The 27,954-nt window shown below is 41.3% G+C and overlaps 1 long non-coding RNA gene across 1 annotated transcript in view; it reads right to left on the bottom strand.

Annotated features, from left to right (window-relative positions):
• LOC111557524 overlaps positions 1–27,954 on the bottom strand; it is a 338,367-nt gene that overhangs the window by 280,160 nt on the left and 30,253 nt on the right. The gene's annotated exons all lie outside the window — the stretch shown is intronic.

The raw sequence follows: 27,954 nt of genomic DNA on the forward strand, positions 1-27,954 counted from the left end.
TAATATATGGCTACCAGGAATATTTCAAATGACAAATTTTACATATTATCCAATTTTTCCATCTCTGAATCCTCCCCTAGCTCTCTAGCAGATGCCAACTGGTCCCCGATAGTTTGAGAAGTCTCTGATTCCACATGCGCTTCCCACATTTGACTTCTTCATCATTTAGAAACACTTCCTGTGTGCCGGGCACAGTGCTACTGACCGAGGTTAGGAAGGAATAAGACATGACCCCTCAGCTAAAGGCGTTCACATTCCAACCAGGAAGACAGACCAACAAATAAAATTCTACAGTGTAATCATGATGACGGGCTGTAGGAAATGTTGAATCCAGGGTCAGGATAGGGGTGAGGCGAGCGAGGCACCTATGGGGCAAAACTGAAGGAGCCACTCGTTGTCAGGACCCCGGGATATGCAGAGTCAGCACTAATACCACCCTGATAATGGAAGCCTGTTTAACTTTTGCACCCAACGCACGTCCTTAGTACCTTTGCCCTGGCCCTGGGAGAAACACAGCAGAAAGATGCAACGCCTCTCTACAGAGTCTAGGAAGTTTCCTGGAGCAGATGACTTTGAACTCAAGCCTCTGAGAAGGGAAGGAGTTGGCCAGGCAGAGAAAGGTAAGGGTGGGGAAGGATGTGAGGGCATCCTTGGCAGACCGTCAGCCAAGTGCACACCTGTAAAGGTGAGAGAGCATTGCTCACGAGTGCACCTTCAAGTAGACTGACACAGGCGGATCGCTGCAGGGTGGAGGGGACAGTGCGGAGAGGGGTGGCAGGACAGGGACTGACTAGGAATGGGTCGAGGGCCAGTTCATAGGACCCAGAAGAGAAACAGGGTTTATATTTGGGAGGAGTGAATAATTTATCATTGAAGCGGGACACTTTTGGGGGTGAAAGGAGGTGCTATCGCTACTTGTCAGAGCGGTGAGAGCAAAGTAGGATATGTCTGTGTACTGTGCATCCACAGGCCATGGCAGGCTGATGCCTCCCGACTCCGTCCTCAGGCAGGCTTTCCCACCCCCACCACGTGTTGCACACACATCACTCTTCCGTATCTAGCGCAGACCTGGGAGAAACAGAGGAGGTCAGACAAATGGCTTGTGACTAGGAGTCCAGTAAAACTCCCTCATAAATGTGAGTTTTAGAACTGTGTTGAGGCCAGTATCACACCTTGTATGTAAAGACCATGTGGCCAGCTTGGCAAAGATCTTTCTACTCTTTAACAAGTGTGTACTTGCAAACATGAATATGTTATCTGAGTTTTGCTTTTCAAGTGGGAAAAGGACTGTGGTATTTTTGTGTATGGTAGTGAACAGGCCAGAAATTTAAAGAGTTTATCCCACCAAGCATGATGCCAGTCTGCCAGCTCACATCCCTATTACCCTCCAGGGGGTTCTAGTGATTTCTGAGTAAGCTCTGCTGAGGCATGGCTGGGGCATGCAATGCGATTCTGGATTTGAGTGAGGTTCCGATGCACTGACTGGAAGAAAATTGTGAAAGAGAATATTCATTTACTTAATGGCATTTAAGACAAATGAGGTCTTTTGAGACACATTGTCCCTCGTCATCATAACATTGTGATATAGTTATGATTCTATTTCACTTTTTATTATTAAGTATAGAAAAGTAGAGAGAAAAAGTGCAATAAACACCTATCTATCACCTGGACTTACATAGCAATAACATTTCACTACATTTTAGTTCATGTGTGTATGCACATGTATGTACACATACACAATTTCCAAAGTAAAACACAGATATCAGGATATTTCTCCCTTAAATACTTGACTTTGCATTTCTAAATGATGAGAACAAGTTCCTTCAAATACCTAATAAAATTAACAGAAAAAAACCACAGTGACTCTGTAACATCATCTACTACAATTTTCATACCCAAATTTTCCCAATAACATTCCAAATTTTCCGAGTTGTACCTTCAAGCATGTCCCAATCAAAGACAATGTATTGCATTTAGTTATTATGCCCCTTCTCTTAAATCTTTTGAAAATACAGAACAATCCCCATTTCCTTGGCCCATTGAAGAAGCCAGGCTAGTTGTTATGTAGAATGTCCACTTTCAGGACTTGTTCTCTTGCTGTGTTGTTTCCTCATGATGTCTATTCTTTTTGTCCTATTGACATTCCTAGGTCCTATTCCTTCTAGTAAGCTGGAAGTTGCATCTATAGGTTTAGTTATATTCTAGTTAAAAGTCTGTGGCAAGAATACATCATAGGTGAGTCTCTTTACTTCATATTAAATCACACTAGGAAGCACACTTAACCCAATTTACCATAAAGATATTAGTGATACCGACATCAATTTAACTGACCCTACTTAGGGAGGAGAACTCTAAAGTTAGGGAGATTAGTAATGTACCTAACATAATGCAATTAGTAAGAGATTGAGGTGGAATTCAATGTGTTACCTGCCCAAGCAAGTCAGAGAGGGAGGGGCTGAGGGACAGATTCTCAAAATATCGTAAGCAGACAACTAGGACTATATGACAGGGCCCAGATGCAAGACTACAAGAAATGCTCATGGAAAGAGAACTGTCTTCAATGGCAGTGGGTGGGAATAAGATGATGAGTTGTGACCAGCTCAACATAATGAGCTGATAAATGCTTAGTGGGAAACTTTCTTTTGAAAGCTTATATTACAGTCAATTAGGCATTAAAGTAAACTTTTTAATGCTCTCTTACAAACAGACTTGTGTTACAGCGTTTGAGAGAAGGCAGTCAGAGATATGTGTAAGGAGCTCAATGAGCTGATCTGGCACATAATAGGCAGTTAATAGCTATTTGTTCATTGAATGAACCTATTTGTGTCCAGTGTTTAGCACTCATTCTGCCTCAACCCTGACAGCTAATCAATCCCAAGGCCACTGATGCTAGTTCTTCAGTATCTCCTGATTCCATGCACTCTTCCACATCATTCCTCCAAATGCCTTACGGTGAGCCACCGTCTCTCCTGAAAATACTGCAGCAACCTCCCAATTGGTCTACTCTCTTCCACACGTACCCCTTTCCAATCCATTTGCCACACCGCTGCCAAAATAATTTTAACATTGTGAGTTAGATCGAAAAGAGGCTTAAACCCTCTCAGTAGTTTACACTCAGAGTAAGACTCAAGAGTCTTGCCTTGTCTGACAAGGCTCTGCATGATGTATCCCATCTACTTCTCCAGGTTCCTCTCTTTCTCCATTGTTCTACCTCCATTTGTCTTGCCTTCTTCCTTGAACACATCCATCTCTCTCCTACTTCTGAGCCTATCCACATGCTGTTCCTCTTGTCTGGTATCCTCTGCCTCCTACTCTGCTTTATAGCACAGACATCCTGACTATTTCACCTTGAATAGCACTTTTTCCAGGGTGCTTTCTTGGACTTTCAGATTGGGCTAGATCTCCCTATTACAGTCTTCATCTAATGCCTTGCTTTTAATTTGTAGGTCTAATCAAGTTTGTGATTAAATTACTGCTTATATATAATTGCATGCATGTTTGTACGTATGTCTTTCTAACTAACCTGTTAAGTGCCTATCTATAAGGAACCACCTATAATCCCCAGCACTCTGTATAGATCTAGCACAAGGTAGGTGCTTAATAAAAATATTTAATATTTAATAAAAAATAGCTCAAAGTATGAATGAAGAATGAATGAGTGAATGAATGAATGAATGAAGTTATTGTTTCATGCTTCTACTCACATATCATTTCTAAGACTGGTTAGTGGTTTTGGTCCTCAGTCCTCCCTACAGTGTCAGCTTTGCAAACCCTCCTTTATCGATCAGGATTCTACAACATTAGGGTCTTGGGTGCCCTAACATTTGGGCCAAAAACATACTGCAGAGGAGAGCATTCCTTCTTCATTCATGTCAACTACCAGGGGGCAGGTGTAATAGTAAAGGACAGAGCAAGAGCCAGGAAAGCCCAAAGGCAATAACTCTACAGATTTGCTGCAGGGGAAGTGGGAAGTGGAGATAACAGAGGAGACTTCCTAAATAAGCAGACTCCTGACCTAGGTAGTACAACTCTTTATGAGTTGGCCAGAGGAATAAGAATAGAGAGGGTGGGCATTCTAGACAGATGGAACAGCATATGCAAAGGCATGGAGAAAGGCGAGAATATAGCACTTTCAGGGCACTGCAAGTAGCTTAGTGTGGCTAAAGAGTGAGCGATGAGACCAGAAGCTAGGAAGGTACATGAGATGTGAGTCTTCTAGCCATATAAAGGAGCTTAAACTTTATGCAAAATATAATGGAAAGCCAATGAAGGAGATATGGCAAGGAGTGAAATGAGTAGATACGAATTTTTAAGCGATTGCACAAACCATGTCTCAAACGAAGAAGAAAGACACACAATCCAAATTCAATTTGGTAAGTGTATTGAATTCGATTTGATAATTCTTGACTTTGTCAGGACATGTGTTTTTGTGCTTCTTTTTCTACTTGCCAAATCAAACATGCCTATAGCACTGTGTAGAAGTAGCATAATCTGCTACTTAACCCTTTCCTTCTCTAGTGCAGAGAAGATTGAATTAATGCATTACCTAATTACTTACATATGAGGCAGGGTCCCCCTTAAGTTGTCCCAGATAGTTGGGTTCTGCTGCTGGTTTTGTAGTTTTTATTTATTTAACCAGAGCTAGAAACATGGAAAACAACAGACTCTGAGCACGTGGATGGGTTTCCTTGCAGGAGTCTGAGCTGGCAGTTATTTTAATTAGCAACACATTTTATAAGGGCAGAATCAGAAATGGAAACATGTCAAGGCCTCTTTAGCTATTACGTTTGGCAGACTCACATGAGTGTGCCTGGGCATGGTAATCAGCTCCTGACTACCTTCCATCTCTCCCAAGGAAACACGTGAACGTATGGAACTCTCCCCATGCACAGGGCACCCCCTTGGGTGTCGGAGGACTTATCGATGTCACATACCAAATGCAGAGGACGCGGGAGTCCTCTCGGAGGTAGTTCTGGGAAACAAAGTCTTCTCAATTTAGGCCTTAGGTCATTCCTCTTTCATCTACCTCCAAGCCAATTTCTCTGTTCTATCCCCTTTCAAGAAACAACTCTTCTAGATATGCATCCCAATTTACTACATTTATCTCTCTAAAATCTACTTTGCAGCTGACAAATGATTTCCTCTTCCTATTGCCACAGTGGTTTCCCAGAATCCTGTGTGTGTGTGTGTGTGTGTGTGTGTGTGTGTGTGTGTGTGAACCTACCTTCTAAAAATTACTGGCACCTATGTATACTGTTCTAATATGAAGGTCTCCTCAATGAATGAAGCTGACAGGGCATCATCTCTATTCCCTCATCCATTCATCGAATAGTCACTCAACTTCTTTCTGTGCCAGACATATGCTAAGTGTGGGGCATAGGAAGAAATAGGTCTGTGAATTTGAGAAAGTTTCAATTTAATGGGGAAAAGTGACCCACAGACTGGGTTAAAACAAAGTGGTTAGGGTGGTGATAGACATATACACAAGGTTCTCTAGTTTGCAAGTGTCAGAAACCAATCTGAAGCAGCTTGATGAAGACTGAGAATTTGCAGGCAGGCGAAAAAATATTCCATTAAATTCAAAGTCATATTTTGGGAGCAGACTGGAGGACTTTAGACACAGCCTCTCTCATGCTATCACTCTTTCTTTGTGTCTCCTTTATTCTTCTCTCCCTGCTGATTAGCTTTCTCTGCCCCACTCAAGCTCCTAACAATTCTTTACCCAAATTCAAACAAATATCCCAGACTGAAATTAATCTCTTAGTTACAGTTCAAACATTTCAGGGCAGAGAATCTGATTGGATTAAGCATCTATCCCTGGTCTGATCAGCTGTGGCCAGGTGGTGAATTGTCCACTACAACCGGTAAGTGGCAGTCACTCCATGCGAACACAAATCAATATTCCGAAACTCAACATGTGCAGCCTCAGATTTGTTCTCAAGAAGACCAAAAATTATTTTCCTATTGCATGTTGTTTTTCTCTACAATAAGACATTAACATCAATAGATACCTTTCATGTGATTAGCTAGTTTAGTCACATTTCTTGGGAGAATACAAAGAATCCACGGGAGTCAGTTTTAAACTTTTAAAAGAGAAATAGCCGAGGGAGGAGAGAGAGGAAAGAGATCCTTTCATCCTAAAAAACACAATGCACCAAAATTTCTAAAATATCTGATGAAACACCGTTTTGCGCTATGTTCAGTTTTTAGGCCAAAGATGCCAAAATTGTGGCTTATCCAATGAGGACAGCTTAGCACCAATTGGCAGAAGTCCATAAAAAGAGCTATCTGGTTAGAATGTACTGGAATCTTACTCCTGTAACTTGTAGATTCAAACAAGCCCTTGCTCTGCCCCATAAACCCCTCCTGAAAGCTATAAGGGCTTTTCAAGGCCATTGACTTAAGACCGTAAATTATTGTTTGTAAATATAATCTCTCCCTTCACAATCCAACAACACCTACATTATTAAGACCTGTCACAACGCCTCTGGAACCAATGAATTAAAAGCACTTGTCAATCCATTTTGGAGCAGACTGGGTCAAAACAAAAGAGAACAACCTTGACTTTGGGGCGCATAGCCTCCAGTTTAATATCTGTTGCTTTGGTATTAAAAAGTACTTTTAAAAGTATGTAACTGCTTTTGCTTTGAGATGCTGGCAGCCACAGTCAGAACTGTAGCAGATGATCTGAGTCTTCCCAGGAGGTGGCTACAGTAAAAAGCAGAGTTGGTACTGGCCACAAATCTCACTGGCATATTGGGTGGCGTCTACCTTCGTTCATTGTCAAGCATTCATTCGACCAGCACTTGGTTCCTATTGAGCCCTGCCTGTGAGGTTCTGTGGGGAATCCAAGGACAGGCAAACCACAGTTAGTAAACACACATCACTTCCAGTCTAAAATGAGGGATAGCTAAACAGGAGAGCAGAGTGTACTAAGCAAGGTACAAGGCACTTGGAAGGGAGTGTAGTGGGTAAGGACCCTGGACCTGCCATTCCTAGCAATGTGACCCTGCTCAAGTTTTTACTGTCATTTAACATTAGTGTTTTCTTTTTTTAAGTTTGTTATTATTTTTACTTGACAGAGAAAGAGAGAGAGAGAGAGAGAACATGCATGAAAGCAGGGAGGAGCAGAGGGAGAGGGAAGGAAAGAATTTCAGGTAGGTTCCATGCCCAGTGCAGAGCCTGACACGGGGCTCAATGCAGGGCTCAGTCTCATGACCATGAGATCATGACCGGAGCCAAAATCAAGAGTGGGTCGCTTAACCAACTGAGCTACCCAGGCTCCCCAAACGTTAGTATTTTCATCTGCAAAATGGAAAAAGAACATGATTGTTGTATGGAAGAAATATTATTTATCCTAGGCCTTAAGGGATGCTTTCTATATTGGAAAAATAATGTAAATGATATACCATTATTATACATATTAGCTACACAAAATCTGGAAAATTTAGTAAGTGTTAAGAAAAGAAAAATAAACTCCAATTCTCATTTCTAGAGATGACTACTGTGGCAATTTTGGTAAACCTCCATCTGGCCTTCTTTCTTCTCATATGTCATTACATCTAACAAATAGATTATATAGTTAAATTTCCTATAGTTTAGAGTCACATAAACTAGTTTTTCTCTTTATAATTTTCTAGTGCTTTTTATTTTGGAGGGCCTGCTCCATTCTACAACTTATACGCTTTATTTTAATTTATACTGTATTACAGGATCCTCAGCTAGGGCTTCCTGAACTCCCTTGTACAACTCGAGGATAACAGGACAAGATGAAGTAATAGATGACAAATTAAGTAAGCTTTTCTTAGAAAAATAAAAAAGGAAAAGATCTATATTAAAACAGATGAAATAAAGTTGCTCACTCATTAACCCAATTTCTGTGGACACACTATGTGCTGTTGTATACATACTATGTGCTGCAGTGCTTGGCTCTGAGGATTCTGCAACTGCACTAGACCTTGTTCTTGTCCCAAAGAGAAATGCCTTCTCAGTGAACTCAGTCTGACCAAAGTCAGCTAGAAATCATTATTAAACTGTATGCCAATGGGAAAGGAAAGGAAACCAATGCATATTGAGCTTCTATTCTACATGCTGTAGTGAAATACCATCTACCTTTCATGGTGGCCCATTTCACAAGTGAGGAGACTGAGGTCAGAAAGGAGATGTGACTTGCTCTAAGTAACGGGGTAGGTGAACTAGACCTGCAACCAGCTGGTGTCGTGGATGCAGTTGCACAGGGCCTGCTGCTCAAAAGGCCCCAGTTGCCGCCATCTTGAAACGATCATTTCAAGTCCTATTTTATTATCATTTTTATGAATAATTCATCTTTTAATAATTTTATCTCTGAATTTGAGTTTATAAGTGAAGCCTCATAGGACAATGGTGCACATTCTAGGAACTTAGAGCCCCCAACTCAGGGTACACTCTCCTCTCCCACCACTTTCCTGCCTGTCTGGATGAGTTCTAGGCCTCCTAATCCCTGATTCTGACTCTCGGCTGCCCAACCTTTCCCTCCCCGCCTACTACACTAGGCCTTCCACCCAGGACAGCAGCTGGGTCTTATTGGCAGAAAGAGCTCTGTCTTCTGCCCTTGCCCTTTACCCCAGTAAAGGCCTGTGGCCATGGGGACAGTTAATGTCAAGCATCTCTAGATGGGGCAAGGCAGTGGTTGTTCTTGCCATGGGCTGGCAGTGCCATATTCCGTCCAGCAAGCAACTTAGTGGGGCCCCCTTACTCAGTCCCATCCAGTTACTGACAATGTCCCTGCACAGAGATTGCAGTCCCTTAGGGGCTGCCCATCAGCCATTGCGACCATGATCCTATGGGGAGGGGAGACAGACTTTCACAGCTGGGGCATCACATTTTCTCTTTCCACGGGCTTTGCCAACTATGAAGCGGCTCTGCCAGGAATCCAAACCAGAATGACCTTAAAGCCTTTGTTCCCTATAATGTCCCACAAAGTTAGGGATCATGTGAAACAGAGTGTGAGGTCAGAGGGCTTGAGCCAGCCACACGCCAGAAGTCCAGATAGGAACTTGTCAGCCCGCTGCAGCACCTCTGGGACTCCCCACCAGCTGCCAGGGAGAACATCTATCATCCTTTTGATCATGCATGTGCTGTCTCCCTCCTTTTCTCTCTCTTCCTGTGGGGCAGTTCCTTTGCTTTACTGTACAGAAGTAACTCTATCTACATGGCACTTCAGAGAAATCTTGCCAGTGGTAACAGGTGGGTGGAGTTGGGTGGAGACAGACCTGAGAGATCCTGGAAAGGCACAAATGCACAGTAGGAAGGAACTGAACCAGGAAGGAGGCAAGGGAAACAGAGATAAGGGGGAGAATGTTCTGGTTTTCACAGAGTTGAGTGTTTTCCCAGGACGTGGAACTTGCAGTGCTAAAGCAGGATCGCCCGTGGCAAATTCGGTTGGTCACTCTAGAGGGTCATCGCAGAAACAGTGGCAACTAACAGGGCCAGTGTTTTACAGGGGCCAGAGCTGTTTCCCTTCTGTGATCAGATCTCATTCTGGCAACCACTGTGGGAGGAAGGCAGACTCGGTCACCCTCCCATTTATGAAAAAACTCAGAGAATACAAATGACTTAGCCTCAAAAACTTAGTAAGTACTGGAACAAGACTGCAAATCCCTATCAGTTAACAAAACAGAAATAATGGAATCTGATAATGGATATAATGTTCAGAGGAAGAAAGAGAGGAGATGGGTTTTTGAGTTGACTGAAAGCTAGATACTTCCTTGAAAAGAAATTAAGAGGAAAGAATCATTTGGGTTGGAGTATATCAAGCTCCAAATCTGCTGAGTGACACAGAATTTCTTAGTGGTCCAACGTCTTAAAAATGCTCCACCAAAATCATGTTTGCCTAATCAGTCAATCTGTCTTGGATCCTGCAGAGCTCTGCGACACACCTTGGCAATGGATTTCTGCTTCTACTTGGGAAATATTCTGGGTCACCTTCCTGACAAGATAAGCGTAAGAACTGGCAGTAAACTACTGTGACTGTACAGCAGTGAGCAGGAAGTAAGCAATATGCAACTAATTCTCTTAAAGGACCCGAGTATGGGAACCGCAGAAGAAGCCCAGAAGTGAGAGGGGTGTGGTGGCAGAAGTTGGGATTCTCTCTTTAGGATGTTTTTCATTTACATTTTTTTTTTTCATTTTACCATTACCCATCTCGTTTCTTTCTTTCTTTTTTTTTTTGAAGTTTATTTATTTATTTTCAGAGAGAGAGCATGAGTTGGGTAGGAACAGGGAGAGAGGGAGAGAGAATTCTAAGCAAGCTCCGCACTATCAGCACAGAGCCCAACACAGGGCTCAGACTTACGAACCGTGAGATAATGACCTAAACCAAAATCAAGAGTTGGACACTTAACCAACTAAGCCACCCAGATGCCCCCCCCCATTTCATTTTCATTTAATTTATTTCTTTGACAATCGATTTGCAGAAGCCATGCTACATTGAGAGACTGCAAAGTCACAGTCCTGCCATTGAGAAGCTCATTTATCTGTCACTGAGGTGGACAGCCTGTGACCAGTGCTATAATACAGGTCTGTCCCTGTTTTGGTGGAAGTCTCCAGAAGAATAATACAAATGAAGCCTTGAAGAATGAGTAAAGACAAAAATACATCAGGTAAAAAGGTGCAGAAAGGTACAATTCATTTCCTTCTTCATTTACTCAACTAAGATTTATTTAGCATCTAAGGTGCGCCTGGCCCTCTTCTAAGTGATTTGTCTCGGGATGCACAGCTCAGGGATTGTGCTCAAGCCTATCTTACTCCAATTTTCACCATACTGAGACTCCTCCAGAGAGGATCATGACCTTCTGGAAAAGGGCAGGGGCTCTAGGTGGAAGACAGGGGTTAGGTCCAAAGATAAATTTCCCTATAGTCCTCTACTTCAAGCTTACCTCAGGGTAGACATAGGTACACAGAGAATTTAGGGAACAAGTACAACAAATGTAGAAGCTACCAATCCCTAAGCACATACCACATGCCCAGCACTGGGCTACATCATATTGTAAACTCATTCTAACTTGGCTCCTTATGCCAAAATGCAAACTCAGAGAGACTATTAAATACCTTACCCAAGGCCACACAGCCAATAAGTAAGAAAGTCCAGTGTCTTTCTGACTCGTATGCTGTGTTCTTACCCCAGCACTGGACTTTCCCTAAAGCATGTAACGCGTGGCTGCCTATTTAACTGAAATTCTCAACCCTTCGTAACTTACATTCCACCAATTGCTCTACTTTTATAATTATCATTACTCCTTCTGCTACAAAAATTACTGACTAGCAAACAGGAATATGTGACAATCATATTTCACAACAGAACTACAACTGGGCTTTTCTAGGCTCTTCCAGTACCGAAGAGCTAAATGAAATTAACTGCGTGAGCTTTAAGACCTCTCCTACTCTTAAAATGAGATTCCCTGAAAACTCCTAAATAGAGCTCATAATTAACCTTGTTGAATTTCACTAGTGAGGAACACTTTTGAAATTTCCCCTCCCTACTCTCCCTGCTTTTTTGTTTGTTTTTTTGTTTTGTTTTTTACTTGTTTGTTTGTTTTACTGTGCCTTTGTTGAATTCTCCCAAAATGCCAGTTGAGGTTAGCAAAGTTGTGCAAGACCTCACATTATCAATCTAGGCTATTCAAAGCATATGCTAGTACTGACTGCTTTGTGGATATTATTCCTCTTGGTTACAATTTATGACAACCAAATAGAGCTTTTGCTACAAACAAAGTTGCAATTACAAATTAAAAAAAGAAAAGTATCTGGGCAACACACAGAGAAAGGCTGTATCTCTGAAATTGACTCTTGGTTTTTGGAAGGCGCAGTGGGGCAGGGAGAGGGGGAGGACAGAGGATTATGCCTCCTGAATTCAGAGATTCCATCCAGAGAGCAGCCTAGCCTCACTTCTGTGGCCGAGAACTTCGACTCCAGCTTCCATCTGGTTTCCATAAGGCAAGGGAACTTGGCGAATGGCTGGCCACGTGACTGTAGCACGTGCACATCCTGACCACGAGTACCAGTAAAAGGAGCCAAAGGGAGTGAAGAAATTTCCCTCAGTTCCTCTGCACAGTCTCGGGCAGGAAAAGTTGCTTTCGAGAGAAATAGAGTGCTCTTCTGCCCTGCTGGGCAGGTTCACAAAGAACTAACTGCTGCACTGAATCAAAAATGCCCAGACCTAATGATGGGGTGTTACCAATTATTCTAGAAATGTCAAGTAAATGATTTAATACCACTGCTGCAATTAATTCTATACAGTTTGCACACAGGAAGCGGGATCTAAGGGAAAGAGCCTATACGTGCATCCAAATGGATATGACCGTTCTGTTAATGTGGAGCCTTGAACAGATTACTTAAACAGCCTGAAAAGTATGCAGAGTGTCCTTAACTTGTAAGATTTTTACTGATGATTTATATAAAACATCTGTACACAGGGCATGCTTAATAAATGGTTAATTAATTAAGGTTGAGGTGATGCTTTCTTCTAAGACTTATAATGACTAAAACATGCTTACATGCTTACATGCTTTATGAAAAAGGTACATCTAGCCCAAGGATACTCCATCAATCTTTTTTATTAACACACCTTTGTTGTTTTTAATTTATACAATTTGCAGTGCTTTAATTCAAAGAATCATGGAAAATGCAGTTTGAAAGGCATGTCCAATTCCTTCACCTTATAGATGAAGGCACCAAGGATGTTACTTACAGCAGAAAAAAGGCCAAATGATCCCCAATACAGATAGCAAGTCAGTGGTAGATCCAGGGCCACCCCCGTGTCCTGACTCTCAGTTTTCCTGTTTACTATTCTACTTGATCTCATAAATCTTTCTGAGGCTACAATAATTTCAGTTGTCCCTCATAAAGACGCATCATAAAATTACAGATCTGGGATAGGTCTGAAAAGTTCCTACAGTACTGTTTATAGCAGTGAGGTAGTCTGAATGATGGTTCCCAAAGATGCCTCATCTCTGGAACCACTGAATGTTACCTTCGATTTTTAAAAAAGGGACTCTGCACATGTGATTAAATTAAAGATCTTGGGAGAGGGAGAGTATTCTGAATCATCCCAGTGGGCCTGATGTAATCACAATAGTCCTCATCATAGGGAGGCTAGAGGAGTCAGGGGCAGAGGGAAGACCATGTGATAACAGAAGCAGTAACTGTACTGATGCACTCGGGAGATGGAGGAAGGAAGGGGCCATAAGGCAAGGGATATGGACAGCTTCTCAAAACCGGAAAAGGGAAGGAAAAAGATTCTTCTCTAGGAGCCTGAGAAACTTAACAGAAGACCATGGGAGAGGGGATGGGGGGGGAGTTACAGAGAGGGAGGGAGGCAAACCATAAGAGACTCTTAAATACTGAGAACAAACTGAGGGTTGATGGGGGGTGGGAGGGAGGGGAAAGTGGGTGATGGGCATTGAGGAGGGCACCTGTTGGGATGAGCACTGGGTGTCGTATGGAAACCAATTTGACAATAAATTATATATCTAGGAACTTCCAAAAGGAACCAGCTCCATCAATACCTTGACTTTAGCCCAGTGAAACTGATTTTGAATTTATGGTTTCTAGAACTGTCAGAGAACAAATTTGTGTTGTTGTAAGTCGGTCAGTTTGTGGCAATTTGTTACTGCAGCAATAAAAAACTAACACAACACATAACACAGTATACAGAAATGTTGGCAGTCAAAATACCCAACAATCAGGAATTAAATAAATAAATTATAGAATACAATGCAGCCTTTTAAAAAGTATTGGTTCATATTTATTGAAATAGGAAAATGTGTATAATTTTAGATAAAAAAGCAGTTTATGACACCACACATAGACTATGACTCCATTTTTAAAGAGAAAATAAGACTGGAGGGATATATTCCAAATTATTTACAGTGATTATCATTGATGGTGGAACTTTTCTATGTACTTTATGTAGTTTTCTGCATTCTGCAAATATGATGCAGCAAATGTGTTAATTTTATAATTAGAAAAAGAGATTCTTTTCTTAAAAACACAAGTCTATTTTTCCTTGATCCTTTCATTTTATGAAACAGGAAACATATATGTAAAGCAGACAAGTTGCTGACTCAGAGAAGGGATAGCTAGACCAAAGTTCTCAGTTTAGATCTGGAAGCTTATCCTTAACTTATAAAAGGCATAAGAAGCCCAACTTGACTCATTCCTATGAAAGCTCATAGAGATGACACACACTTCCTTCTCTGCCTTCAATTCCCTTCTACAGACTGTCCTTTAGTAATTAAGAGGAGTTAATAAGTACTTCCTCCTCTGGTCAAGCCATGAAGAGTGCTACAGAGCATAATTACATGTAGCGTTTTGCAGACTTGCACAGAATCTCCCAGGGTGGATGTCATACCAAAGGACTCCACTCAGAGAAAAACTGAAATGTAAAGAGACTGACATTCTAGACCATTGTGATATTCTCATAAGCCGTGAGATTGAGGTGCTTACCGGTTCTTTACTACTCATTTCGACTCTGCTCTTACGAGTTCTTTGACTCTTCTTGCTTTTTCTCATATCTCTTTCCTCAGAGCATGGGATATTCCTTAATCATCCCTGGATCATGGGATATTCCTTAACCAATCATCCTTGGATCTTTCTTGCTGTTTCCTGTCTAATTCAGTCTGGAACATTCCTGAGTTCTTACAAAACTCCAAAGAGTGTACAGAGTTCTGGGGTTGCAATGGTTAATAAAACAGAGTCCTTGCCTTCAGCTCACCTCCAATCTGGTGGCACAGCTAAGCACATGCAAAAGAAGTAAATCTCTTATACGGAAAGTTAATACTAGAGACTGTCAGGTTCAGGCAGCACAAAGGAGAGATTAGAGCTCAGTGTAATTCCAATAGAAGAGGAATGATTTCACAGAGGGGACCTCTGCTATTTATTTATTTGTCTCTTTGCTCTGCGATTCGTTCCTCACTCTCTTCCCTGCTCTGCATTTTATCACCGGAGGGTTGATCCCTGAAAACTACATTTCCCAGGCTCCTTTGCCAACTAGCTAGATTCAGTCAGTGAGAGACTCAGGCAGGAGACTGGAGGAAGGCAGAAGGCCAAGTATTTCTGTGTCTCTCTATGCTTTAGGTAGCCTCAATGGCTGTGGCTGAATCTCTGTCATGCTTCAGCATCCACTGGATGGCCCCCACTCCTTATCTCTAGGACCACCTCCTTCTGCTGTTCCTCCAGCCCTGGCGATAGCCGTGCAGCAGCTTCCCGTGGTGGCTCATCTCATAATTGTCTCGCCATCCTCTGTTGGGCTTTTCAGCTCTGCCAGCAGGTTTTTGACTCATTCCCCAGGTTAAATATCCTGCATTTAACTACCAGCTGTGGTTTCTGTTTTACAGACTGGACACTCAGGAGTTGAAGAGCCAGAAGATTCTTAATAGGTAAAAAAAATTAATAAATTAATAAATTAAAAAATGAAGAAATTAATGAATAAATAATCAATCTAGGTAGAGATGACAGCATGGCCACAGTCCAAAGTGGAAAAAAAGTGACCAGGGCAATCAATGGAGCTGTGTCTCAGAAGTCATTAGGGAATATACTGGAGAGTTGATTGGCAATCGAGGGAGAATCAGATCACAGAGGCCCTTGAGTTCACAAATTGAGGAATATGGATTTTACTCCACATCGTTGGGCTTGAACTTATGACTCCAAGATCAAGAGTCACATGCTTTACTGCCTGGTCCAGAGTACCCCCGTACCCCCGGAGGAGATTATTTTATTTATTTATTTTTCAACGTTTATTTATTTTTGGGACAGAGAGAGACAGAGCATGAACGGGGGAGGGGCAGAGAGAGAGGGAGACACAGAATCGGAAACAGGCTCCAGGCTCTGAGCCATCAGCCCAGAGCCTGACGCGGGGCTCGAACTCACGGACCGCGAGATCGTGACCTGGCTGAAGTCAGACGCTTAACCGACTGCGCCACCCAGGCGCCCCAACGGAGGAGATTATTTTAAAAGGCATTCTCACTCACTGACAAATCAGTTTGCAGGAATGAAGGAAATATTTAGAAGATTTATGTTGACAAGAAGCACTCACCTTGATTAAATTAATGTAATTTTTAATGTTGTTATTTAGTTATTAATGATAAATTCATAAGAAGATGGCATTTTCATGCCACAATGACTGTTCTGTTAACTTATTTTTATTAGTATTACAGGTAAAATACAAACTGCTTTCATGACCTATATTTTAAATACTAGAATGAAATCATCAGTTTTTAGTGATGATAAAAAGGAAGCTCAGCTGATCTTTTCCCTAAAGGTGACAGGGCTTTTGTCCTCTTCCTGTATTCCAGACCAATAATAGCTTATGTGTCAAAATAATTAGCTTATATGTACATGTGTGTACTCTTCTAACTTCTTCATTTGTCTTTCCAAACCCAGAGAATGTCTACTACATAAACAACTTCCAAATGTCATTATATGAGTAAGCACTCTAATTAGAAATTAAGTGCCAATAATTTGCCCTATTAAAAACTTAGCTTTTAAAAAAGGAATGATTTATTTCCCTATTATGCCACTTGAATATTATCCTAAAACCAAAGAGCTATTTTTTTTTTAAGATTTGTCAAAATCAGAGTACTTTAAAAACAAACTCCCATCTAGTAATACGACTTTGTTTATGTGATTTGGGGTCCCGATGAGTCCATTTGTTCCAAAATTTGCAGGTGCTTTATGAAAATGACTGCCTGAACAATGTGCATTTTGGAGCTACAAGGAGCCATTGAGATCTTGTATTCAATTTTACAGAGGAATAAACTGAGACTATAGGAAGTTAAATAAAGTGCCTAAAATGTCAGTTAGTCACAGAGGCCAGCCATATTCCTATCCGACATTCTTGCTATCACCATCACATGGGCCTCTCAGCTTCTAGCACTATGGCCACCTTTGGTACCACCCTGTATGAAACCAGAGCCTGCTGCTTGACCCAGGGGAGGGAGCCTCCCAGATCCATCAGAGTTCCTGCCTCTGATGACAGGTAGGCGTCAGAGCAGAACAAAGTCACTCAAGCTTCACCTTTGGGGAATACGGGTTTTATTAACTTCACACACTCACTCCTCTGGCTGTACAGCTGCAGCTTTCTGAATACAGTCCATCAGCCTCCAATGGGTCCTCCTGCCAGTGCCACATCTAACAGCAGCAGACCTAGGATGACTCTGACCGCCTCTCTGGTGCAAATATAATGGATTTATGTCTCAACACACACACGCCACAGAACACTGAAGGGAGATTCTGGCTTGGGACAGAGTCAGGCACATGCTTGCAAACAGAGCAGGATGGGTGTGAATTATTCATTGCTCCCCTCCCTATGGACCCAGGACCACTCCTTTCATAGAAGTTCTTTTTTACAGGTTGCTGTACATCCTCCAAAATTCTAGAGCTGTCTCTAAACACAGTTACCAGTCTACTTTCTTTTTCCAAAACCCTCTTTCAGGAGAGCTTCTGTATTTCACCTCTATGATGGGTTAGGGTCTAAAGACAGGTAAATGGCCATTTTTTTCTGTGTTTCCTCTCATAGGAGACATGAATCTCTCTTATTCTCAGTAATCCAGGGGTCTGGCTTAACAATAACCACACATAATCTGCCTGAAACTTCCTGCTGCTGTGGGAGACAGGAGAAAATAGATCTGTTATTGGATCAGTTCAGATGCTCAGGTCCTCATAGGGTGTTAGGAACTGAATTGTGTTCCCAACCCCAAATTCACATGTTGAAGCTTCCATACCTTAGAATGTTACTATATTTGGAGAGAGGGTCTTTATAGAGATAATTAAGGTTAAATGAGGTCATGAGGCTAGGGTCTTAATCTAATATGACTAGCATCCTTAAAAAAGGAGGGAACGATGCCAGGGATGTGCACACAGAGAATAAGCCATGCAAGGAATAGAGAGAAGGCAGCTGTCTGCACACCATGGAGAGAGGCCTCAGGAGAACCCAAACCCGCCAAACTTTGATCTTACGCTTCTAGCCTCCAGAACTGTGAGAAAATTAATTTCTGTTGTTTAAGTCACCTGGTCTGTGGTATCTTCTTATGGTATCCCTAAAAAAACCCATCCATAGGGTGATGTAGAAAGCAACATGGATCTTGATTTTGATTATAAAACCTAGCACCCAAAGGGTGCAAGAGGCTTTGTGCTTTTTGTCATGGGACATGATCAAATCTGACCAGTTTCCCTGTGGATGAAGCACAAGCCAAGGTATTCAATCTCACAACCAATGGAAAGGAAGAATGGCGACCTTGCAGCCAGGTGGATTTCTTTTTGGCAGGCATGGAGCAGAGTTGTATGTCATGGAGCTGGGTCACATTTCATAGAGCAACCTATATCCAAAGACTATCTTGCCCGAGAAAATATCTGTCCCATCAAATATCCTTTAGTCTATACGTTATAGTCCTGGCATGTATTGTAAGAGCTCATTAGTTCAAACCTTCCAGTTATTTGAGTTTTGTGAAAAAAGTTATACTAAAGTTTATCTTTATACAAAGTACAAATGAGGTGATAAAGAAATCAATCGATCAACTTCAAGGAAGTGGTATATTTACTTAGAGCGGCTTCAAGAACCTTAGAAATATGCATCTTCATGTAAATAATGATTGTACCAAAGAGTGAGGTGTTCATCTCTCATCATAGTCCAGCTTCCTCCCTTTCTCTCTCACCCTAAAGAGCGGTTCTTAACCCCTGCTCACTTTCAAAGTTGATTTAGAGAAATTAGGAAGATGAATGAGAATACCAGAACCTACAGGAAGGACAGGATAGGATCAGTATGATTTATTACACATCTGCAAACAGAGTCAAAATATCTACTACATAGTAGGTACTCCCTAAGTGTCCTTCCCAATCTCCTTTCCCACTTAATCTAAAAGTAAGCTTTACAACAGTGATTAATGTTGGTGCTGAAGGATCATGGAAGTTCATAAATTATACAGCTGAAATGAAATTAGAGACTATCAACTCCAATTCCTTTATGCTAAGTAAGATGTAGAAACTGAGGCCAACAGAGGTTAAGTGATTTCTTCAAGTTCATTCACTCATCAATGAATACCTGTTGTGTGGCAAGCATTGCGCTGGCTACAGAGTTGGCTGTTGACAAAGTCAGGACCAGGATCCAGGACCTTTGACCTTGAGCTCCTTCCACCCCTAATCCCAGTGCTGCCCCTGAATTAGTTTTGTTTCAGAAATCACCATGTGATCTCAAGCATATCTTGCCACCTCTGCCCATTATTTAGGGATAATTCTTATTCCTTAAATGCGGTAAAAGAAGATACATAAAATAAATCCTAAATGCTGACAGGATTACACTCAGAGAAAAGAAGAAAAACATCTACAAATGCCCCTTTGGGTGTTTGAGAATGCCTGACAGGTTTCAGTGACACTCTACTTTGAGTAGAACCACGGCACAGATGGAACTGAATGCAAAAGGGCCATCGAGAGGGTGTGGACTAGGTCAGCAGGAGGGATTCTGTGAGAGCAGTTGTACCAAGTGTGGAGGTAGACATGGGAGGTTGGGAACAAACTGAGATTATTGCTGAAGAATGACTCAAACTGCAGAGACAGAAAGGAGTGGTGTTCTAGGCAGAGGGAGCAGAACAAACACATGTGCATGGGAACATCTGTTCAATGTGGAATCTGAAAAGGCTTTAAAAAGTAGAAAGTAGGATACAAAAACATGTCATTATTAATAGCTTATAATCCTCCTGTCTAAGAATTTATGTAAATAGGCTATTTTCAGCCTGATTCATTTTTCTTGTAAACTGGCTTCTTCAAGCTCCAAGAGTGCCTTGAATGCAAACACAACAACTTTGTTGAAAAAGTCAATATTTACCCTTTTATGTGCTTTCTAATTTCAACTTCGTCATTCAGCTAATATTTTAGCAGGGCCTCTAAACTGGCCATAAGGAAGCTTGAGATGCTTCCCAGGCCTGTGAATGAACCAAACATAGCATTGTACCTGCTATGCTCACAAACTGAGCTTAGTTTACTAGTGCCAAATTTTTTTTAAAAGTGAGAGTGGTAAATTTCTCCAGAAGAAAATTTATGCAATCCAAGTAGCAGCAACACACACACACACACACACACACACACACACACACACACAGCTTCCCATCTGTTTAATACTTTGGAATCTGAGACTCAAAAAATGTCTACTTTGTATAGTGTCCTGGAAACATTTTAAAAAGAAGAAAAATCTCAGTTCATAAGGAGATACTTCAACTTTCTCATGGTTATTATTAAAAAACAAATCTTGCCTCTGGCCTATGATAGAATATTTGGTATCAGACTAGTTCTCCTACTATAAACCTTAAAACTAGAAACAAATCATTAGGAAGTGAAATTTAAAAATAGTATTTGCAATAACATCACAAACACAAAATTCTTAGAAATAAATTAATGAAAGATGGGAAAGATGGGAAAGATGGCCTTTAAAAACTAAATAAATGCATAGGTATACTATGTCTATGGATCAGAAAACTCAATATTGTTAATACGTCCATTCTATACAAATTAACCCATAGACTTAATGCAATCTCAACCAAATTTCTAGAAGACAAGATGATTCAAAAAATTTTATGTGAATACAAAGTGGCAAGAATGCAAAGACAGTATTAAAAAGGAACAAAGACTGGGTGAATTACACCACCTAATGCAAAGATTTATTACAAACTTCATTAAGCAAGACATCATCCTGTTGGCTAAAAACACAGATATAAATCAACAAGAAGGACTAGACAGTCCAGATGTAAACCCGAAAATATATGGCCAACTGATTTTTGAAAAACGCACCAACATAATTTAATGGGAAAGGAGAATCTTTTCAACATAGGCTTCTGAAATAGGTGGACCTCCACATGCCAAAATGCACGCACACACACACACACAACACCAGAATCTCAGCTCCTGTTTCATGCCATACACAAATTTAATTTAAAATAAATCACAGACATAAAAAGGTAAAATTATAAAAATTTGAGAAGAAAACGTAAGACAAAATCTTTATAACCTTTGTGTAGGCAAAGATTTCTTAAACAAGACACTACAAGTACACACCATAGAGGAATAAAAAAGTGATAAATCTATCTTCATCAAAAGTAAAATAGTCTGCTCTTCAAAAGATAGTTAGGAAATTGAAAATGTAAGCCACTGACAGGAAAAAAATATTCACAATGCAGACGTATGACAAAGTACTAGACTATAAAAACTCTGCCAACTCAATAAGAAAAAAAAAATAAACCAAAAAATGCACGAAAGATTTAAATAGACACTTGATAAAAGAAGATATTCAACTAGTCATAAGTGCATGAAAATATAGTAAACATCTTTAATCATCATGCAAATACAAGAATGGCTAGAATTAAAAGACCAAAAATACCAAGCGTTGACAAAGATTGGGGGGCAACTCATACAGTGTTATGGATGGTAAAATGGCGCAACCACTCTGTGGTTTCCTCTACAGTGAATCATACACTTAGCATACTACTCAATGATTTTAATCATAGCATTTGCCTAAAAGAAATGAAAATGTATATTCACAAAAAAGATTTTATGTGAATATTTAAAGCAGCTTTATTCGTAATAGCTCCAAACTGGAAATAATGCAAATGTTCATCAGTTGGTGAACAGATAACTGAACTATTGTATATTCAAACAATGGAATACTACTCAACAATAAAAAGGAATTAACTACAGATAGACGCAACTACAGATAGATGAATGAATCTACAACATTCTGCTGAGTGAAAGAAACCAAACACAAAACAGTATATCCAAAATGACTCTAATTATATTAACTCCTTGATCATGCAAAACTAATTAATGGTGATGGAAATCAGATAAATGTTTGCATGAGGCAAAGATTATTGGCGGGGAGGGGGGTGCGGGGATGAAATGCAAAGGGCCATGAGAGAAGCTTCTGGAGTGATAGAAATGTTCTACATAATATTGAATTGGTGGTTACTCTTGTGTATACATTTGTCAAACTCATCAAAGTATCCACTTGAAATGTCAATTATTCTGGAAGAACTTTGATTTAAAAAATAAAAATTATAGGAGCGCCTGGGTGGCTCAGTCAGTCAAGCATCTGACTCTTGATTTTGGCTCAGATCATGATCTCACAGTTCTTGAGTATGAGCTTCATGTCGGGCTCTGTGCTGACAGTGTGGAGCCTGCTTGGGATTCTCTCTCTCCCTCTTTCTCCGCCCCTCCCCCACTTCCATGAACACACACACACTCTCTCAAAACAAATAAGTAAACATTAAAAAAATAAAGATCATAAGATAAACAGAAACTTGCACAGTACAGTTTACAAAGGCATTTCATTGTTGGGTTGAACTTCTTAATCCCTATCACCACCTTGTGAAGTAAACATACTACAAGCTTCTCTTGTGAAAAAAATTACAAAATCGCAGTCTGTTTATGAGCTACAGTATCTCACTTGAGCATAGGTTTTATCCCAACACCCCCTGGAAGAGTGAGATGAACACCCCCACTGCCCCACTCACACAAATTATAAAAGCTGTTTCGGATGGAGCATCACCTAGATTTTCAGGGAGGGAGAGGGAGTGCCTATAATAATAATGGCTATATTGATTTATTATTTACTTATCAGGTCCTGTCGTGTGCCAGACATTGTGGCAAGCTCTGGTCAAGCAATTCTGAAAACAGTTCTGGGAAGCAGGTATTATTATGCTCTCTATTCACAGATGAGGATGATGAGTCTCAGTGAAGTTAAGGGACTTTCCCAAGTTCACACAGCTAGTAAATGGCAGAGCTGGGGACAGATCTGATGGACTCAAAGGTGCAGCTCTTCCCATACACAGCACCACACTGGCTCCATATTTAAGCTAAATGGAGCAGTTTCTTTTTGGCAACTAAATTTACCCAAGGGAGCTGGCAGGGAGTTGTCCTTTGGAGATTAAGCTAAAGTCAAATGAACTTCAGGATTGAGATGATGTGTTCCATACCTGAAGGATCCTGTGAGTGCCAATGCTTCTCTTAACCTAGTGGACACTGAGCTCCAAAGGAAAGAGGGGTGTCACTGTGAGGGAACCTGTGCTGATCACCTCAATGGTTGAATATTGATATGAAAAAGCAGGGGAGACTTGAGCGTGATCATGCAGGCAGTACTTGCTGGTGTGAGATGATGTTTTTGGTTAGAGACCTGGAATCACAGAGTCCTAGATGCAAAGTATTGTGGCATGAAGTTTTGATGCTGACAAATAGCTTATGTAGACCCATTTTTCTTTTAAAGAAGAAAAATGAAAGAGACATAATTGATTGTTATTATATATTTGGGGTTAAGTGCCAAATCTAACACTTGGTAAAAAATGAATTTAAAGCTAGAGAATAGTGGGTTAAGATCCTGACTCTGTACTTGCACTGTGCAATCTTGGGTAGGTTACTTCTCTGAGCCTCCCTCACCTCGGCTGGCAGATGTGATAATGGCACGTATTTCGTGGCACTGATGATAAGGCAGATATTTGTCAGTGCCTGGCACTACGTAATTGCTTGACTCCTCCTTTGAGTAACCCATCTGGAACCTTAGGCTTCAACTTTGTTGTGAATCTCTAAACTGCAGTCCTGGCTGTACGAACTGGCCTGGAACCCCATCTATGTCCAGGGAATGGAATCTGCTAGCGGATTCTTCTCAGCTCCTTCCATCTCTCTCTTCCGGGGTCTTGCTTTCTTCCTGCATCCCAGGCTTAATACTATCCACTCCTTGCTTCTGGGCCTGCTGAGTCTGCCCAGCTGCCCAGAGACCTCAACTCTCTGTCATCAACCTGCCCATGTTCCCTGTAGCTGGCTCAGATGAGAGGGGCAGGTCTGTTCTGATAAAAACTCAGTCACAAAGCCTCCAGGCCTTTCTGCTGAATTCTTTCCTAACTGGACTTTTAAAAAGGCAAACCTGACCATGGTATGCTCTTGATTAAAGTCCGCTTCATTTTTCCTCAAGACAAAGTCCAAAATCCCTAGCACGGCCTGCAAAATCCTACAGGATACAATTTATAGCAACCTACCTTCCGCTCTCTCCAATCTGCACCTCCACCTGCCCCAACCAGCCCTCCTCTGCCTTCCAACCAGATTGAACTACCTACACTTCCCAAATGGGCTATACTCCTTCTTGCCTCAGGGACTTTGCATATCCTATTTCTATTTCCTCCAATTCTTGTCCCCCATTTCCTTCAAAGCTCATCTTTTCTATTCTTCGTGAATCAGTTTAGCCATCACTTGGAAAATTATCTCTGATTGCCAGGGCTATTCAGGACCCATCTTGTCTGCATCCCTGAATCTGTAAGCTTCCATTACAGGCCTGATTACTGATTAGCCGTTAATTGGCTTTCTTGTCTTTTCTCAGAGAAGGTGAGCAGTTGGAGAGTGAGACTACATTTGCATTGCTGTGCCTCCAGTATCTACCAGGGTGTCTGGCATCTAAGGGGCACTCAGGGAGCATCTGTAGAACAAATACATGAAAAGAACGAGAGCAAGTCAGGAATGATGAGTGACGACTGCATACCTTTGAAGGAGGCTACGGGCCCTGGAAAAGATAGCCCTTAGAGGAAAGAAAGCAACAGTCAGAATTTCAGCAATAAGCTTTCTGTGAGATTTCCCAAAGGATCCCAGCAAATGGGGCCGACTGCAGTCCAAGACCACTGGACCACCCTGGAAAAGCAAAGCCTTCTCAGAGTTGTGTGGGAACCCCTTCCACCTACATTGTGCTCTCAGCCCACTCAGTCTGGAAATGGAGTGTCACATATTTTGGTCGGTGCTGTGTGCTGGCCTGCTCCAAAGTTGAAGAGAAAGGCATTCTCTAGGCACAAAGAATGCACCCAGACCCACTGATTAGGAATGCATTTTTAAACCAAAAAGTTTGGGAAGAGTTAAGCAGCCTGGAAGCTTTTAGAGATCTTTGGCAAATGGGACTCAGCACAAAGACCTCCCAGGATGTAGAACTTGTCCCAGACAGGAATCAAAGCTGTCCCAGATCTGCTAACGATTTCTAGGGGCTTAAATAATTACCAAAGATCTATTTGTAGCAGGTCCCCAAGGTGGATCCTAAGACTCCTAAGATCTGCTCTAAGACCTGCAAATGCGGGCTTCTTTGACCCAGCAGATGGGCAAATTTTGAGAAACATAGGCTGAGTTGAGACGATCACAGGATCCTTGAGATACACTTGTATAGAAAGACTTCAAACCCATTTCTGGCCTGGTCATTATATTGATGCGTCACTGGTGACAGTCTCCTACAAATTCTATTTCTTCATCTTGAAAATGCAGACCCACTGAGACTATGTTCCCAGAGGACCACAAATCAGTACAGTGAACTTGACAGTGAACTGATACTGCACAGCAGTTGACATTCTCTGGGGTCTGAATGCCTGGATTCAACCTTGGCTCTATCACTCGTGTGACTACGAGCCTCACTTTCTACATCTGTAAAATGGGAATAACGAGAGGATGTGTAATAGTAAAGATACAGTAGAATTCGAATTTAGTGTAGAATCCCTGCAAGCTCCTGGCACACAGTACAATCAGTGAGTTTTAAGTACCATTAGTGAAGTGGGAGTCTCCTTAACAATCTGGGTGCAGAGTAGCCACAGGACTGACCACAACACAATCTTTGCTCAAGTGGCTCACCTCATAACACTACAAAACAACTCCATAGCCTCAGCTATAAGATGGTCACTGACTTGGGTTTGTTCTCTGTGTTAATCAGCATATATTTACCGAAATTATGTGCCCACCTAATGCCTGGCTCTGAGGCTACAAAGATGAAGAAGGAATGGTCCCTGCTTAATCCAGTTTTGTTAAATTCACTGATGGGTGGGAGAGTCAGATCCAAATAGATGTCACGGAAGAATAGTATCTGTCTCATTACAGTGTGATAAGTTAAGTGAAAGAGGGAGGCAGGGTTGCTGTGGATGCACAGAGCAAGGGCCGAGAGTGTGTGGAAGTCTTCCCAAAGGGCAGAGATTTGGGGGAGACACAAAAGAATGAATAGGCAGAGATCACCAGCTGAAGAAGGCAAAGGAAGCAGGTTCAAAGCAGTAAGTCCAGCCAGTACAAGGGCCCAGAGATGCCACGCACTTTGGAAACTATTGGAATGACTTGGAGATATGGGAGTAATTCACCTCAGCTAGAGGCCAGGATATGAAGGTAGTGATGAAGCTGGAGCTTGATGTAAGTAGAAGAGATCTCAGGGAGATCCCATGAGCTGAATGTGGGTTTCTCAACCTCGCCACTACCACCATTTTGGGGCAAGATGGTTGTTTATTGTGGGGCTGTCCATGCATTGTAGGATATTTAATAGTATCCCTAGCCTCCACCCTCCAGATGCCAGCAGCATGTACACATCCCCTTCCCCACTCTGATGACCAAAATCATCTCTAGACATTGTCAAATGTCCCTCAAGGGGCAAAATCTCCTAGTTGAGAACCAGTGGACTAAATTAAGGACTTCGCACTTTGTGCTGGGTTAGAGGTTCCTCAGGTAAGGCGATATGGCCAAATATGCATTAAATTTCGATTGTTTCAGATTAGAAAGAGGACAAAGACAAATAGCAATGTGGCTATTGCAACCATCTAAGAAAGGCATTATAAGTGACAGCAGAAATGCTAAAGAAGGGATGTTCTCTACATAGAGATATAAACATAGATGTATAGAAAGTTTATACATCTCTCTATACTCTTTATACAGAGATATACATATATACTAAACATATAATAATATATACTAATATTATATATATAGTATATGTAATACTAATTATATATTAAGATGTATAACATATAATACACACACACACTCATTGACTCTATAGGAAAATTGAGGGAGGTTAAGAGAGAAGGGGGTGATGAGTCTTTACCTCCTATCCAAGGACAAATGTGAAAACTTTGTTTGAATTGTTTATAATCCTCCAGAAAAATTATGAATGGCACCATTACACTTTAAAATTAATAACACAATTTCGCAGACACATTAGCTCGTGAAATTCACACAACAGTCTCCCAAATTGGGCTTTGTAATCTGAATACTACATGTGAAGAAACTGCTATCTAGAGAGTTAGAGATTTAGCCAGAGTCACACAGCCAGTTGACTGTGGAGTGTGGACTCGCTTGAATCTAATCCCGTTCTCTTCCCCGCCCCCCCCAACTATGTCACAAAAGATGTTTCATAACATCCGGCTTATAATATTCTAACCCATTGCAATCAGTTTGATCTGGGGCATTTTAAAACTAATTCCATCTAGTTTTTCAAACAATACATTTCCAAGCAGACGATCTCATGAAAATACATAGAGAAGAGAACCACAAAAAGTTCTGGAAAGTTTTGTATGCCTCTTTCTTTTTCTTTTTAATTTTTTGGTATGTGCTTTCTTTCTTTTTTTCCCTCTTTCTTATGGTGTTAATTAAGGATGCACTGTCCCTGTTTTACTCAGTTCTGGCTCTTATAACGAGAGCTCATCAGCCCTAGCTAAAGTACTCATCCCATACCCACCACGCTTTCTCCCCCAGTAACTCCCCAGGTTTCTGTGAATTTGATGCCTAGAGTCCACGTGTCACAACCAGGCCATTGAGGGGCAGAGAGAATGAAGCCCTGCACTTAATTTGTTTGATTTGCTCTGTTGCTGACAAATCTTTCTGCTTTATCTTTAGAAAGAGGAAAAAAAATGTTCCTTTTTTTTTTCATGGTGCAAAATTTACAGCTGATAAATCTGTCTAAATGCTGTTAACAGGTAAAGTGCACCTGGGGGCCAAACATGATTTCACCAGACCAATGAAGAATGTGTGCATTTTCCCCAGTTGTGCCCACACATCATTTGTTACACTGTTTGAAAGGCTTGGCCAGTGGCTGTACTCAGCTTCACTCCCACCCAGAGTCAAAGAGCCTCCACTTACACAGTTTTCCAACTATTGCAAGGGGAAAAT

This window comes from Felis catus, chromosome D4, assembly GCF_018350175.1.
Source record: "Felis catus isolate Fca126 chromosome D4, F.catus_Fca126_mat1.0, whole genome shotgun sequence".
In the NCBI taxonomy this organism is placed as follows: domain Eukaryota; kingdom Metazoa; phylum Chordata; class Mammalia; order Carnivora; family Felidae; genus Felis; species Felis catus.